This window comes from Hippopotamus amphibius, chromosome 8 (genome assembly GCF_030028045.1).
Source record: "Hippopotamus amphibius kiboko isolate mHipAmp2 chromosome 8, mHipAmp2.hap2, whole genome shotgun sequence".
Taxonomy (NCBI): domain Eukaryota; kingdom Metazoa; phylum Chordata; class Mammalia; order Artiodactyla; family Hippopotamidae; genus Hippopotamus; species Hippopotamus amphibius.
This window is the reverse complement of record NC_080193.1, coordinates 49,035,940-49,049,811: the sequence shown is the minus strand read 5'-3', so window position 1 is coordinate 49,049,811 and position 13,872 is coordinate 49,035,940. Positions and strand designations below refer to the sequence as shown.

Genomic DNA, 13,872 nt, shown 5'->3' with positions numbered 1-13,872 from the left:
CCTTTGAAAAAAAGTTTTCAGATAGATTGTCTTTGGGCAGTCCCATCCCCCCAGTATCAGTAAGGAAACCTATATGGAAAATTGCTTTGATGATATAACCTGTGTTCTATTCAAGTTTAAAATTATTTAATAGAATATTTTCAAGATGTGTATACATTTTCTTGACCATATCTAAAAAAAATGTCCATGCCTATGAACTTCGCATTGTATCACATATTAATATGATACCCTGAGGCAGACCCCAGTAGAATCTCCTCAAACTGATCACAACCTTATAAATGAAAGAATTAATGTGTCTTAAGGAAGGCAACTTTCTATTTGATCCAGAATTATTTTTTTCTAAAAATATACTTAGACTAATAGATACTATGGTCTGAACTTTGCCTCTAATACTAATTTGTTCAATACAAGGTTGATTAAAATAGATAACATTTGGACATAATAGGTAACAATTACAGAAAACTCATTTTTGCTCCCTGAAAGAGTCACTCCTCTTAATTATCTAAATAATTCCAATGAATGACTTTTATTTAAATTATTTGGATAATTGCTTCTGTTCAGACGTGACCCCCATGGGCTGTTGACCTATAAGCCCTGAGATTACATCTGAAATAATTGTTAAGGTTTTTGTTTAGTTTAACCTTAGTTTAAATCAGAGATACTCATGTTTCATTATGTTTGTTAACTGTCTTCTGAACCTTCTCATCTGGTTAATCACGATGTATTGGGAGCAGGCTTTTTCCTCTCTGTGTTTACTTCTGTCCACAGAGCGTAAAGGAAGGGACCTCTGATGGATCTGATGCTCACTGTAGTTGTTGGTCTCATACTTAATCAAGATGTTATTTTAAATTTGGTCCAAAGAATAAAGAGTTGTCACGTTTTTCTTTATGTACTTAAGAGAAGTTTGCCTAAATTCTTCAAATCTGTAAAATCTCAGATTAATTGGTGTCTCAGATGAATGTAATGCTTTTGTTTCCCAACTGCCTTCCTTAAAATGAAAAATATCCTTTCTAATCCTCCAGCTGTAGAGAGTTTGCCAAAGACAAAATTAACAAAGATATTTATTTCGGACCTATGACTCTAATTTTCTTTTCATCTTAATATATTTAATATGAATGCAATTGTCTCAATATGGCATTTTATATGTAAAGGGTGAAAAAGTAGAAACCCTATTGTTTTCAAATAGGCGTTTTTTTCTAACTTACATAAAATTACATAAAACTTTTTTTCTAAATTACATTCATCTATTTATATACACATTTGCTTTGATGATATAACCTGTGTTCTATTCAAGTTTAAAATTAATAGGACATTTTCAAGTTAATAATGTCAATGGAATTGAATTTAAAGTTATAGAGAGTTCTAGAAAAGGTTTTTATTCAGGGGAGTCAAAATGTGAAAAGATAGAGAACCACATGGAATTTTGGTTGGAACTGAAAAATGTGTAGCCTGACTTTTTTTTTTTTTCTCTCTCCTCTTATTATTACGTCTAATCCTTAAATGGAAACAGCTGTCACTAAAACTCAGACCTATTTCTTTTTAAAAAGCAGATACAGACTGTCATACAGAGTGAAGTGAGTTGGAAAGAGAAAAACAAATATCGTATATTAACACATATATGTGGAATATAGAAAAATGGTACAAATCAACTGGTTTGCAAGGCAGAAATAGAGACACAGATGTAGAGAATAAACATAGGGACACCAAGTGGGGAAGGCAGGGAGGGTTGGGGGGGAATGAATTGGGAGATTGGGATTGCCATATATACATTACTAATAAGAAAAAAATACCAAATTTTACACTCTAAATATATGCAGTTTATTGTATGTTAACTGTATCTCAATAAAAGTTCTTAAAAAAAAGCAGATATGACTTTTTGATGCTAAAAATATCAATGAAACAAAACTACATTTGACCCTTGGACAACATGGATTTGAACTGCATGGGTCCAGTTATATGTGGATTTTTTTCAATAAGTATATACTCCACAATCTGAGTTTGGTTGAATCTTCAGATGCAAAACCACTGATACAGAGGGCCAATTGTAAAGTTATACATGGACTTACAACTTACAACTGTACCTGGGAGTCAGAGCTCCTACCCCGAGGTTATTCAAGGGTCAAATGTACTTCTAAATTAATTTTGTTATTGTCATGGTACACTGAAATTGGATTTATTCTAGTTTATGTATCTGAAATTACTGTATTATGCAAAAGGATTAGAAATGAGAGACTTAAGCAAGTCAGTGGTGAAGATGCTGACAGTAGCTGATGTTATTTGAACACTCACTGGGTGCCAGCTACATGCATTTTTATCTCTTAATTTTCATGCCAACCCACTGATGGAAAAAAGTATTCAGAGAATTTAAATAACTGATTTGAAAGGAAGAGAATAAAGACAAGAATCTAGGAATAAATCAAATTTGAAAAATGTTTAAATTAAACCTCAAAATTCAATTCAGCAAATTAAATCCCAATAATATGTAGTTAAATAATTATAATTAAAGATGAAATTAGATTCAATATAGAATAATATTTAATAATAAATAAACATATACTCAGGATTTTAAACAAGAAATATAGATTTCATACTGTGGGTAGAATTAGTCTTCTTTTCAACATGAGCTTATAAGATAATGAAGATTGGGTTCATCCATGTTTATCAGAACACCACAAATAACAGTGGCTTAGGCAAAGTTGATTCTTATTTGTGTTTCTTATAAAAGAAATCCAGAGCTTGGCACTCCAGGGCAGGTATGGACAGCAGTCATCTATTTCCTGCACCTTGCTTATCTTCCTTTCTGCACTTAACATATCTTCTAACTTGCTGCTGGAGTTCCAATCACTGTGCCTGCATTGCAGGTAGCAGAGGGAGGAAAGACAGCAAAAGAAGCATGCTTCGGCTACCTGCAACCTTTTTAAAGAACCTACTTGGAATCATCCTCAAAAAACTTCTGCTTACTGTTCATTGGTCAAGGACTGTATCACATGGCCACACTTAGTTACGAGAGAGTCTGGGAAATACATAGTCTGTATCTGGACATATTGCTGCCCTAAATATAATTCTTTTTTCTTTTTCTTTTTTTTTTTTTTTACATTTTATATGTATGTAGCTTATTGAATATATTTCAGAAAAGATGTTTAAAAGAAAAAGGGGGGAATACATCAAGAAAATATTAACAAGAGCAATAATGAAAAGATCCCTTTTGGCTGTATTACATGAGACAAAACAGACTCTAAGGCAGAAATCGCTGTTAGTGATAAAGGTAACCGTGTAATGATAAAAGTTCAATACCTATTAGACATTGTATGTCTAACCATATAACCTTACAAATATATACATGTATTTAGATATAAAAACACGAATTTATACACACAGATAGTATCAGAATATCTTTTAGCTCAAAATCCAAGGGGAAGTGACAAATCCCCCATTACAGTGGAAATTTTCAGTATATCCCTCTCAATTATTGGCATGTTAAGTACACATAAAATTAGTGAGGAACAATGCAATTAATATGGTTGATTTAATGGATGTAAATAGACTTACCTGCTCTAAGTATAATTTTGGGGTGGCCAATAGCAGTCTCTGCCCTGGCCTATTTGGATTAAATGTACAGTGATTTTAAAGCTACATACACAGAAGCTGTATGTAATGTAATATATATGTAATAATTGTATATGTGTGTGCATATTTCTATATTTAGAAATGTTTAATTTAGTTTCACTTGCTTTAGTATATTCAATAATGGTTATTTACCAGTGAAATGCATGGTTTCTTAGCTTACAATTTAAAAAATTTATATATGTATACATTTTAAAAGAACAAGCAAGTTTTTTAAAATAATAATTTTGAAATTTATAATGTTTATTCACTGTTTTTCCCCAGATTGACACTTTTAGCATCAGTCACTATTTTTTATAAATCACATATGTTAAATGTTAGGGTATTTTGAGGTCTTTTGTTAATGTCAGAATATCTTTTATGGCAGTTAGGAAGTTGGAAATATGTTCAAATCATTCTGTTGCTGTTATTTGGACTTGCTTTGTTTTTTATGGTATGTTAAGGATTGTTTCTTTGTTTATATTTTATCATTCCTGAACCAAGAAACCTGGACATCGTAGGAATGTACTTGCTTTTCAGTTGAGGGTCAGATGTCCAAATTAAGAAAGTCTAGGGATGAGATAAATCAGTGTGTTATAAAATGACTCCATAAGCCCAAGACACAAGCCAGGAATAAGAGAGTAAGTTTATGTTTCTCAAAATTGCAATACCAATCACCATTGTTTCCTTGAGTAGAAGGTACTCTTGTTCAGGAATGTTTTGTAGTTTATAGAACTATACCTCAAATGTCTATCCTAACTAGTAATAGTGAATGGTTACTGAGTCAAATACATATATGATTTTTAAACCCCTTTTGTACAGCTGTTCTTTTGAGTTTTACATTTTCTTAGCTTGTTCTTCATAATATACCTTAATTGTAAATGTTCTTTTGAAAAGTGAAACTAAAATTTGGGGAAGGGAAAATGCTTTTAAAGTCAGAGCCTCTCTTCAAGTTCACTAGTTCATTAAATTAGAAATTAAAAGTAGAGGAAACTGACAAGAGAATTGGGGCATACTGTGGCATTACTTTCAAAGCTAAACACGAAAGTAAAACTGTGTCAAAATCATGATTAGTATTTGCCCTTGAATTGTCCTTGTTAACAGAGTGGAACAGTGGAAAATACTGCATAGAAGCATTGGCTGGAAATAGTGCATTTCATAGCCAATAAATCCCAGCCACCTTAGCAGAATATAATTAAGGGGAAGGTGTATAATCTCTGTGGTTTGAAAAAAAGCAGAACACATCTTTTTTTACATTTCTAAATTGCATCATGGAATCAGTTGAACGTATGTCATCCAGGATTTCATTGCCAAGTTAAAAGCTGTATAGGAATTATTTTATTTTTTCAGTCCTCTAGATAGCCCAATTTTGTTGAACATAAAAGACAGTGGGTCATACTGTTACTTTGGCGGGTCATTTCCACCGTGGATATTTCTAACGGATACCTAGGAACATTATAGGGAACCATTGGTGAAGAAGTAGGGCTAAGTGGACCCAGGAATTCAGAGATTTGTCTTGGAATCATGACAAATTCCTATTCAGCCTTGAACATTTTTAAATATGATGCCTTTTCTGTCCCAACACTTTCTATGATCCAGTTTACTTTTTGCTTTTTTTGTTGTTAAAAGAAGATAGATTTGCCACATATTTCTTGAGTGCACATCTTGGAAAGCACTGAGGGGAGAGTTTAGTTGTATGGAAGCCAACATTTTGTGTCTCTTGTAAAACCAGCAGCAAGTGTTTAAAAGTTTGGAAGATAGGTGATTCTCTTGTACCACAGCCAGTGGTTATATAAAGTTTGCCTCATTTCTCTTTCCCATATTCTACTCATTATAAGGCAGAAGTATTTTACTTATCTCTATATTGTCATGTATTTTGCAACATTTAGTTATATTATTGTAACTCTTCTCAGAAGACCCAGGCATCCTTCCTAAACATGTTCTAATCATGTTCTGCTATATAGGTTGTGGCTGTCTTAACTTGACCCTAGATAAACAGTGTATTGGAGTGTCTTATCAGTTTGGGATTTCAGCTATAGGCAATTGACAAAGGATTAGAGAGGACCTGGCAAGCAGCCTGCAGAACTAATGCTTGGAGAACTCTTTAGGAGAGTTTAAGTGCTTCAGTGCTGAAGCTGAAATAAAACTGTCTTATTGAAACATTGATCTGAAAATGCTGAGCAGTAAGGTAGAAACCAGGTGTGAGACAAAGAAACCAAGACAGTACAAGTGGTTTTGGAGTATAGATTTAGAAGCTAGAGCCAGGATGCCTTCCTTTTGGTGCCTACATAACATGCCCGTGTTTTTTTCAGCTGTAGAAAATAGACTTTAGAGTCGCTGAGTTGATTTCAGTCATTTTAGGGGAAGAACCACTATAGTGAGGGAGTAGATCACATTGATGCTCAATAGAGAGAACTTGTAGAACACCGTTGAATTTAGAAAGAGTTCAAAGCCAGCAAGATATAAAGAGCTGTTATTTCCCCCTTTATACTGGGAAAACGATGACCTATTTGGTCAGAGTTTCAGAGAAAGTTGGTGAAGCTGCATTCTTTATTATATTTTAAATGAAACTCAGTTATGATTCCCTTTCAAACCCTTCAGACCCCTTCCATGTCCTTGTTGGAAAGTGTTGAAATAATGGAATGACCAGTAGAGTCATGTTATCAATTTTCTTTACTTTATAAAATTAAATTGTTCTTAAATCATTTTCTTTATCATTAAAAGATGTATCTGGGAAAAAATTTAGGCAAGAGAAGGAGTTGTGTCAGAGGTCTTTACCTTAGTCTTAAGGCAGGTTGAAGGCAATAGTCTCCAAGTTTACTATTCAGTACCACATTTTGTTTGATAATTTGTCTAAATGGTTTTGGATATCTCATTAAACTAATGTGTGATATTTTTATAGCAGAGCATTTGTGAAGAGACAAAATTTATTTTACTGGTACTGTGATACAAGGAAAACTATTCCCTATCTTTCTTTCTTCCCCTTCTGCCACCTAACTTTTTGAATTGAATACTTAACTTGATAGTTTTAAATTTTATCATTTGTAAAATATTCATTTAAGTATAATAACTAAATTTACCTCTGAGTACCCCTTTAGCTGTGTTCTGAATGTTTGAAATGTGGTATTTTTGTTCTCCCTTAATTCTACATATTTCTAAATTTCCACTGTTATTTCTTTTCCTACATATACTTCTAATGAATTTTTTTTAACTCCGAAGCAAGTTTTTTTTCCCCTTATTGTTTACTGGTTATTCACTTTAAGCAGCCCAGGCAGAAATTGTTTTTGTATTAATTATTTATATTTGATTAGAATGAATGTAAAATTAACCATATATGTTATTTTTATAAATGTCAATGTCTATAATGTGTACATTTTAATAAATTTGGTGAAGATTATATGTATATATTGAATAAACCAAGCTGTTTAATAAGGATACTGTTCAGATATTAAACATTTGTATTCATTTATTTCAGCCCTTCAGTCTTGCATTTTGAGTAAATAATTATCTTGCTTTCCTTTAGCTCACTACATACAGATATACCCCTAATACTAATTACATTCATTTCCATATTTTTAACACATTCACATATATATTTAGTCTTTGTAACTTGCTCTTCAACATTATGTTCCTCAGATTTATTCATGTTGGTATGTAGCTGTCATTTAATTTTAATTGCAATGGAGTGTCCCATTGTATGAATTAATATACTACAATTTATTTTTCTATTATCCTCTCTTTGGACATTTAGATTATTTCCAGGTAATGCCAAACTGTTTCATGAAAAGAATACGAATTTCAATTGCCCTAATTTCTTGTCAGTATTTGACAATGTCATACTCTTTCCCCCTAATTAGAAAGATGTGTTGTCTGGGAATTTTGGTTCATGTTTTTTTCTTGCTAATAAGGATAAATATGTACATATACATATATATATGTGTGTGTATATATATATATATATATATGTATATCAGCCATCCCTACTTTCCACTTCAGTGAAGCATTCATTCAAAATATTTTTTAATTAAATTTTATGTATAGGAGTTTCATGTTGTCAAGATCTTAATTATTTGTCAGTTATATGTCTTGCAAATGTCTTTTCTCAGTTTGTGACTTGCCTTTTCATGTTGTTTGTGGTGTTATTTGACCAATAGAAGAGTCTAATCTTAATTTAATCAGGTTTGTTAATATTTCACTTATTGGTCATGTTTATATAATTTCATCTTTACATTTTGTTTTAATTCACCCAGATTTGATTGTTGTTTATAGTGTGAGGTAGACATATCTTTCTTCATACAAGATAGAGTAATTAATTGAATAAGCATCCTCTACTAATTTATCTGTAATACTAGCACTATAATAAATGATGTTTCTATATATGGGTAGGTCTAGTACTAGGACCTCTGTTCTGCTCATTTGCTCTGTTCTTCTATCCTTATGACAATACCATACTATATTTGTAACTATAGCTATAACATCATAATAAATTGTAACACAGTATCCCACTTTGTCTTGTTCTTGTTTTAACTCAGATATAATTTGCTAATTCATTGTCATTTGCTCTTTCATATGAATATCACAATGACATTTTTCAAGTTAAGAAAATTACTGGGATTTTGATAGAAACTATTGATCAAACTGGTGATACCTATATAACTTTCAACTTATTTAAGCTGTGTTTAAATGACCAAATAAAGCATTATAATTCTACTAAAAATACTTGTGCATTGTTTTAAATTTCTAAATATATGTGTGTATATATATATGCTTGTGTGTGTGTATATATGTACAATTGATATTATTTTTATTTTAAATTCAATTATTTGCTTGTTGCTGATTTATAGAAATTGTTTGGTTTGTGTCTACAAACCTGGAACTAGTTAGAGATCTCATAAATTCTAAAATTTATGCTTTGTGTTTTTCTAAATATAAAGAATTTCACTTATGGGTAGTGACAGTTTTGCTTTTTCTTTTCTAATCCCCTTGCAGTTTGTCTCTTTTGCATGTGTCTTATTATATAGAAGCGCCAATAGCTCTCATTCTTATGTATTTCCTGGTCTTAAAGGGAATTATTTAAGCATTCTCCCATTAGGTGTGATGTTCACTGTAGCTATGTGATAGAAACCATTTATCAAAGTTCCATTCTGTTTATATATACACACACATCTATATGTATGTGTGTATGTATATACATGTATATATAATTTTACCAAGTGCTTTATTTATTTCCTGGAATGATTATTTTAAGAAAAAATAATCCATCAACAGAATGGATTATTTTATTGAATTTCTGATGTTACTCTTGCTTACTTAGATTGAACATTAGATTCATTTTACTAATAATTTGGCTAGGCTTTTGCATCTATCTTCATGTCTGAAATTGGTCTTTAATTTTTTTCTACTGTCTAAACTTTTCAGGATCAAAGTTATACTGTTTTCATCAAGTGAGTTGCAGTTTTGTCCTGTTTATTGATTGATTGATTGGTTGCATATTCTGAAAGAGTAATATTGGTATTATCTATCTTATTCATTGAAAGTTTTGTTGCATTGATCTGTAAAACTTCCTAGATTGTTTTTTTCTCTTTATTGGAGTATAATAGCTTTACACTGTTGTGCCAGTTTCTGCTGTACACCAAAGCAAAGCAGCTGTATCGATACATATATCCCCATATCCCCTCCCTCTCGAGCCTCCTTCCCACCCTCCCTATCCCACCCCTCTAGGTCATCAGCAGTCATTGAGTTGATTTCCCTGTGTTAGGCAGTTATTTGTTAGTGTATAAATGTCAGTACTACTCTTTCACTTTGTCCCAGCTTCTACTTTCCCCCCTCCCCATGTCCTCATGTCTGTTCTCTATATCTGCATCTTTATTCTTCTTCTGCCACTGAGTTCATCAATACCATTTTTTTAGATTCCTACCTAGATATTTTTAATTACCTATTATTTAAATACTTATTCAGCTTATTTAATTGTTATTGGATTATTCAGTCCCTGTATTATTAAGTGATGCCCCATCTGTATATCTAGAACTCTTTATTGCCTGTAGTTCTTTTTTTTCTCATAAAAATGTCTACATTAACTTTCTTTGATTATTTTCTTCCTGGTCAGTCATGTCATTTTCTAAGATTTTATTTTGATTGTTCTCTTTTTTGTTCTTATGTTTTAGGTGTGCCTTTTGTAAATAATAATGATAATAAAAGTAATATTAAAACCTCAGTTTCTAGAATATTTATGTAGTTTCCACACCCTACTTCAATCCTCTCCAAAAATAGTCTTTAACTCCTGTGCTTATCCTTCTCATTTTGAAGTTCCATTTCCATTGCTAGAATATGTAAATTTTCTTTCTTTGTCTCACAATTACATATCTAAAATATTTGATAAATGATGTAGCTCACATTTCTATGCTTTTTTGCAGTAAAAGGGCACATATTATTTCAATGTGTCAATTTGCCACAAATCGAAAACCCTAAGCTATTATTTCTTGAATTCATTGGTCATTATAGATCTGTTTGTTTTAGCACCTCATCTTTTGTCACCAGTATTTCTCATTTTCTTCTAGTCTTCTTTCTCCAGATTTCATTCATGTCACAACACATATTTTATATTATTATTTTCCTTTACTCATCATTATTTTATTTTTGCTTTTTAAAAATGTTCTGAGAAACCTAAAAAGTCAGTGGATATAGCTCAAAAGTTATTCATTTTGAGTATATACTCAGAAAGTCACATAGTTTAATTCAACTATTGATTATGATATGTACATCTACACTTATATTTTAACATAACATTTGAAAAATACATACACTCCTTTCTGTCTCAAGCATATGTCTTGGTCAGTAATTGATATATTGAAAAATTCAATTTGAAAATTACACTTATATTGAGTGGGAATGGTATTGAGGGGAAATTGAATAGAAGAAACACAGGGGATTTTTAGGACAGCAGAAATGTTCTGTATGACACTATAGTGAAGAATACAAAGCATTAAGCATTGTCAGAAACCCATAAACTTTTCAGCAGAAAGATACAACCCTAAAATACGTAATTAAAAAAAATCATTTAGAAGTTTGGGGATTTCAGGATGGAATGCAGAATGTGACAAAAGTACCAAACTGCATTATTCATTCTCTTGATGGTGTCCTATGATTCATGTAGGCTTTCTTCACTCAATTTTATTATTTTTCATTTTTGTACCCCTAGAGAGCTAACTTCAAATGATCTGTCTTCAAGTTGGTTGATTATTTTTTTGCATGATCAAGTGTGTTGTTGAATTTCTCTTTTGAATTCTTCAGTTCTGTCATTGAATTCTTTTTATTTTTTATTTTTGAATATAATTGCTTTACACTCTTGTACCAGTTTTTGAGGTATTCCAAGGTCAATCATCTGTATTTATACACATATTCCCGTATTCTCTCCCTCCCTCGACTCCCCCCCACCCTCCCCGTCCCAGTCCTCTAGACATCATCCATCATCGAGTTGAACTCCCTTTGTTATACACCAACTTCCCACTGGCTCTCTGTTTTACAGTTGGTAGTATATATATGTCTATGCTACTCTCTCACTTCGTCTCAGCTTCCCCTTCACCCTCTGCCCCCCACAAACCTCGAGTTCTCCTTCTCCTTCATCCCCCGCCCCCACAAACCTTGAGTTCTCCAGTCCATTCTCTGCACCTGCGTCCTTATTCTTTTCTTGTCATTGAGTTCATCACGACCATTTTTAGATTCCATATATATGAGTTAGCATACAATATTTGTCTTTCTCTTTCTGACTTACTTCACTCTGTATGACACACTCTAGGTCTATCCACCTCATTACATATAGCTCCATCTCATTCTTTTTTATAGCTGAGTAATATTCCATTGTATATATATGCCACATCTTCTGTATCCATTCATTTGTTGATGGGCATTTAGGTTGCTTCCGTGCCCTGGCTATTGTAAATAGTGCTGCAATAAACATTATGGTACAAGTTTCTTTTGGGATTATGGTTTCCTTTGGGTATATGCCCAGGAGTGGGATTACTGGATCATATGGTAGTTCTATTTGTAGTTTTTTAAGGAACCTCCAAACTGTTTTCCATAGTGGCTGTACCAACTTACAGTCCCACCAACAGTGCAGGAGAGTTCCCTTTTCTCCACACCCTCTGCAACATTTTTTGTTTCCAGATTTTGTGATGATGGCCCTTCTGATCGGTGTGAGGCGATACCTCATTGTGGCTTTGACTTGCATTTCTCTGATGATGAGTGATGTTGAGCATCTTTTCATGTGTTTGCTGGGCATCTGTATGTCTTCTTTGGAGAAATGTCTGTTTAGGTCTTCCACCCATTTGTGGATTGGTTTATTTGCTTTTTTGGTATTAAGCTACATGAGCTGCTTGTATATTTTGGAGGTTAATCCCTTGTCCGTTGTTTCATTGGCAACTATTTTTTCCCATTCTGAGGGTTGCCTTCTTGTCTTGTTTATGGTTTCTTTCGCTGTGCAAAAGCTTTTAAGTTTCATGAGGTCCCATTTGTTTATTCTTGATTTTATTTCCATGATTCTTGGAGGTGGGTCAAAAAGTATCCTGCTTTGATGTATGTCATAGAGTGTTCTGCCTATGTTTTCCTCTAGGAGTTTTATAGTGTCTGGCCTTCCATGTAGGTCTTTAATCCATTTAGAGTTTATTTTTGTATATGGTGTTAGGAAGTATTCTAATTTCATTCTTTGACATGTAGCTGTCCAATTTTCCCAGCACCACTTATTGAAGAGGCTGTCTTTTTTCCATTGTATATTCGTGCCTCCTTTGTCAAAGATAAGGTGCCCATATGTGTTTGGGCTTACCTCTGAGTTCTCTATTCTATTCCATTGATCTTCCTTTCTATTTTTGTGCCAGTACCATACTGTCTTGATCACTATGGCCTTGTAGTATAGTTTGAAGTCAGGAAGCCTGATTCCACCAACTCCATTTTTCCTTCTCAAGATTGCTTTGGCTATTCGGGGTCTTTTGCATTTCCATACAAATCATAAGATTTCTTGCTCTAGTTCTGTGAAAAATGCCATTGGTAATTTGATCGGGATTGCATTGAATCTGTAAATTGCTTTGGGTAGTACAGTCATTTTCACGATGTTGATTCTTCCAATCCAGGAACATGGTATGTCCCTCCATCTGTTTGTGTCATTTTTGATTTCTTTCATCAATGTCTTGAAGTTTTCTGCATACAGGTCTTTTGCCTCCTTAGGCAGGTTTATTCCTAGGTATTTTATTCTTTTTGTTGCAATGGTGAATGGGAGAGTTTCCTTCATTTCTCTTTCTGCTCTTCCGTTATTAGTGTATAGGAATGCAAGAGATTTCTGTGCATTAATTTTGTATCCTGCTACTTTACTAAATTCATCAATTAGTGCTAGCAGTTTTCTGGTAGAGTCTTTAGGGTTTTCTATGTATAATATCATGTCATCTGCAAAGAGTGACAATTTTACTTCTTCTTTTCCAATTTGGATTCCTTTTATTTCTTTTTCTTCTCTGATTGCTGTGGCTAAAACTTCCAAAACTATGTTGAATAATAATGATGAGAGTGGACACCCTTGTCTTGTTCCTGTTCTTAGAGGGAATTCTTCCAGTTTTTCCCCATTGAGAATGATGTTGGCTTTTGGTTTTTCATATATGGCTTTTATTATGTTGAGGTAATTTCCTTCTATGCCCATTTTCTGGAGAGCTTTTATCATAAATGGATGTTGAACTTTGTCAAAAGCTTTTTCTGCATCTATGGAGATGATCATATGGTTTTTATCCTTCAATTTGTTGATATGATGTATCACGTTGATTGATTTGCGTATATTGAAGAATCCTTGCATCCCAGGGATAAACCCCACTTGATCATGGTGTATGATTGTTTTAATGTGCTGTTGGAGTCTGTTAGCTAGTATGTTGTTGAGGATTTTTGCATCTGTATTCATCAGTGATATTGGTCTGTAGTTTTCTTTTTTTGTGACATCTTTGCCTGGTTTTGGTATCAGGGTGATGGTAGCCTCGTAGAATGAGTTTGGGAGTGTTCCGCCTTCTGCAATATTTTGGAAGAGTTTGAGAAGGATAGGTGTTAGCTCTTCTCTAAGTGTTTGATAGAATTCGCCCATTAACCCATCTGGTCCTGGGCTTTTGTGTGTTGGGAGATTTTTAATCACTGCCTCAATTTCCTTACTTGTGATTGGTCTGTTCATGGTTTCAATTTCTTCCTGGTTCAGTCTTGGAAGATTGTATTTTTCTAAGGATGTATCCATTTCTTCCAGGTTATCCA

At 33.1% G+C, this 13,872-nt stretch overlaps 1 protein-coding gene across 1 annotated transcript in view; it reads left to right on the top strand.

Moving 5' to 3' along the window:
- Positions 1-13,872, top strand: part of DPP10 (dipeptidyl peptidase like 10) — a 630,338-nt gene that overhangs the window by 79,127 nt on the left and 537,339 nt on the right. The window lies entirely within an intron of this gene.